The sequence below is a fragment of the Palaemon carinicauda genome, chromosome 35 (assembly GCF_036898095.1).
Source record: "Palaemon carinicauda isolate YSFRI2023 chromosome 35, ASM3689809v2, whole genome shotgun sequence".
NCBI classification, from domain to species: Eukaryota; Metazoa; Arthropoda; class Malacostraca; order Decapoda; family Palaemonidae; genus Palaemon; species Palaemon carinicauda.
The window spans coordinates 69,049,966-69,054,055 of NC_090759.1; the positions used below are offsets into that span (position 1 = coordinate 69,049,966).

A 4,090-nucleotide genomic window follows, 5' to 3' on the forward strand; every position below is an offset into this window, starting at 1 on the left:
AAATCCCTTTTTTTGTCAAATCCACACTATCGAAGTACTTAGAGAACAAGAAGAGTTTTCAGTTCCCCACTCCTATCACAGTCCCTTCTACTCACTAGCCTTTGCTGTTATAAGTCTTCATCTACTATCAATAATTAACTTTTCAGTTCCAAATGGAAACCTGGTTTTTGTCAAGGAATAAATCTCGGTTAACTTTCCAGATTGCCATTAAAGTTGGGGCTATGACTTTAGCCTAAAGAGCCCTCATCTGGTCAAGTTGCCCAGCAATCTACATCATCGTCAACTGTACTGTTCACGAAATTGTAATGTATGGTACTTAGTCTATTCTTACCAAGTGATGCTCTAAAGGATAAATTTACGAGGAACTTAAATTCTCCCCGTACTTCTGTAATTTATGTAATTTGGTTCATCATATTAAAGTATTGGGATTAGAATTTTCCATTAAATATCCCCCATTGTGTTTACATATGCAACCAACATTATTCAGTGTACTTGTACAATTGTCCATTGCTATATGCAGAAGCAGCACTTCTAAAATTACCACATCCTACAACACTATTTTTTATTCTTTTTATTCGAGAGTCAGTGATTATTACAAGTTGGTTGTGAATAGTAGACCTAGATCTAATTACAGAAGTAAATTTATAATTGCATTTTAGCTCAGTGACTACTTTTCTTGGAATTACTGTGCAGAATGTCAATTTTCAATTTCTTGACATTTTGCTGCGATATACTTTTCAAAGATAATTTAGCATAATCTTTATGTCAAGTGTCCATCAATTGATTATTGGGGGATAGCGCGAACGCAGTCCCCCGCTACCAAAAATTCCGCACCCGAATTGACCACATTTGGGTCAATCGCAAGGGTCAGCAACACCGGAGTGCAATGGTGAGCCTCGCCTTGGGGGAACCACCTTTGTGATCATGGTGTCCCCTGTGCCAGGTAAGTATGCTTCAATACCTCACACATGAGTCCTAGGTAATATTCACTGAATATATGTAGCTTGTCATTAATGTATTTATGTAGTAAATCCCTTTTAAAAGCAAACACTACATTTTTATCTGAACAATAGATATCTAAATAATTTTACATTTCTTTCTCTCTATCTTCTAAGCTGTTTATCATAACCAATGACAATATCTAACATTCCTCAGTGTGATAAAAATGATATGCTCTCACACGTGGTGCTGCTGCTTCTGCTGTCCATGGGTATTGCTAAGGCTCAAGAGCATAATTCTGCACTTACAATGTTTGTCACATTTTGCACATAGTAGATGTAGATGAGGATGTTGGGCAAAATGAACTTCCTGTTTGGTGCATCACTTCTGCTTGATCGTCTTATAGGGCAGTGATCCCATTGTAAATACGATGCTTAAGGAAATAAGGACCATTTTATGCAAACATCTAATTACTAGAGTAGAAATTACATGCTGTGATGTTACGAGAAGAGAATCTTGATAGATATGATAGAAAACGAGAGGGTAACTAAAATATATCATGTAAGAGACAGATAAGTTCAGTCCAGTTCAGTATATTGTCAGAAGCTTTACTCGGGATTGAGTATTTTACACCAAATAAACAAGTAAACAGAAAGGGTGACTAAAATAACCATGCACACGGTATCTCAAAATAAAAGATGAATAAAAATAAATTGCAAAGAAAATTCTTTACAATCATATTTCAAGCTCCTATTTTATTTTTCCGTTTCTAAATTGTCCAACATGGTTGGGATTACTATAGCTTTATCCATTTCAATTTCTATTACCATGGTCATGTTCACCACCACTACCACATTTTCATACTTCACTACTTCATGCCTTATGTATTTCTTTTTTCTTTATTTTTTTTTTATTTTTTGAATGCTCAATTCATGATTATTATTTTCTTTGTACCAGTCCCACAAATACCTATATTATGTTACGCTTCTTAAATCCCAACCCTGAACAAATATATACTGGGCCTGATTGCTGAATCAGGTAGGCCCTATATGGTCTGTAGAAAACAGGACTGATCATAAAACGATTATGCTATAACACAACAAAATAATTGTAGGAGAGAATTGCGATCTTGTTATGAATTACTAAGAATTTTGTTAGAATATCTCGGGGGAAATTGTACCAGTCTATCAAATAAATTGTATACAGAATGCAGCTGTACGTAATATGCCAAATGAGTAACTATCATTAGTTGGGCACTTGCAAGGTTAGGGAAGAAAGAAAGATTGACATTTGAAAACCTTAATTTTGGATTGATTAGTTACTCATTGGATAAAAAATAACACCCGGTATATGCCTGGTGGAACTCCAATTGGTTCATTTCAATATAGCTGTGACATAACCAGCAGTGTTTAGGCAGTGAAATATTCAGTATTACAAAAAAATATCCCTAATCAATCAGGGAAGTCCATATTTGGAAGTTCTAGGATGCATTCAACAACTTTTTTATTACCTCCATTAACGAGGTTGGAAGGAGGTTATGATTTATTTTATGCGATTTTACGATGGAATAAATAATACAGAAATTAGACGACTGCTTCCTCCAATCTGCAAACTACTCAGGAACAGAATGGAGAGAATTTGATAAATACCCAACCCTTGATTGTATTATTTTCTAAGATGTTATCTATAAATTCTCACAATGAAGGTCAGTGTCTTCAACACAACTGACCTTAAAAGTGTTGACTAACCAATAACCTAAATGGATTGGAAATTTTCCATACTTTTCAAAAATAGCATACATCATAGATCAATTTCCTATTTTTGGACTGTTTGTTGGCTTTAATTTCTGCATTATCATTAACTACTGTATACACTTTTGCTTTCGAAGATCAAAGTTTAAGGATAAGTAAGGAAAACACAGAATATCTGTGGATGGGAGGGGAAGGAAAAGCAAGTGTTGTTAAAAGGGGCGTGGATAACATCAAGCGGGCTTACACATTCAAGTACTTTGGGTCCTGTGTGGTGCATAATGCAGCCATATAATTAGAAATTAACCACAAGACACAGTGTGCTTAGATGAACTGGAGAAGATTATCGGGAATGTTATATGACAAGGGGTTTTGTGCAAAGGTAAAAGCATGGTTTTATAGAAGTGTAGTTAGACCATGTTTGGTGTATGGAGCTGAAACTTGGCCAACAAATAAGAATGAGAATGTTACGATTGATGTGTGGAGTTACAAGAAGGGACAGGATCAGAAACAAGAATATTAGAGGGTAGAGGAACAGTCAAAGTAAGGTAAGTGTCAAAAACACTTCAGCAACAAAGACTACAATGCTTTGGGTATGCCACGTGGAATGAAGATGATCATGTATGCTGAAGGGTCATGAACATGGAAGTGGATGGGGGGAAGGAGGAGGGGAAGGTCAAAGTTCAGTTGGAAAGATAAAGTAGCAAATGACATGTAGGAAAAAGAATTCAGAGAAAAGAAGAGAATGAAGAAGGTTTATACAAAACAGCGACTCCATATAGAGAAGATAAAAGGCTATAGACAAAGACGACTATAACTTTTTGCACCCAATTTATCTGATAACCAATTCTTTGCTGGAGGATAGCGCAAACGCAGGCCCCACTACCAAAAATTCTGCACCCGAATTGACCATATTTGGGTCAATCGCAAGGGTCAGCAACACAGGAGTGCACCTTTGTGATCATGGTGTTCCCTGTGCCAAGTAAGTATGCTTCAAAACCTCACCCAATATATCCTACCAAAGATACGCTGAGAACATGTAGTTTATCATTAAAATGTTTGTGTAGTAAATAAATTTTAATACCAAATACTAAAACCTTATCTAAATCATATATACTGTGATTAACTCCTAATTGAAAATCTAAAATGACATATTTGTAGATAATTTGTATTTTTCCTAACTATACAAACCTTAGCTATTTAAAGTGGGTAATTACTTTCGCGTAGCTGAAAGAACGAGCCATAAAATTTTAACAAGGGATTATTACCCCACCGCTAGTTAGCAGGGGGGGGGGGTAGTTAGCTACCCTCCCCCCTCACACACCTGTGCTGTAGCTCCACTTTTGCTTAGAGGTAGGACTTCATGGGGGACAGGGCTGGCGGGCAAGTTTGATTAAATTGTT

The 4,090-nt window shown here is 36.2% G+C and overlaps 1 non-coding gene and 1 pseudogene across 1 annotated transcript; both read right to left on the reverse strand.

Moving 5' to 3' along the window:
- Positions 1-788: 788 nt before the first annotated feature.
- On the reverse strand, positions 789-951 carry LOC137627955 (U1 spliceosomal RNA). The gene has a single exon (XR_011041268.1). It is a non-coding gene; the product is annotated as a U1 spliceosomal RNA (small nuclear RNA).
- Positions 952-3,542: 2,591 nt separating this feature from the next.
- LOC137627971 (U1 spliceosomal RNA) lies at positions 3,543-3,677 on the reverse strand (annotated as a pseudogene).
- Between the last annotated feature and the right edge of the window lie 413 nt (positions 3,678-4,090).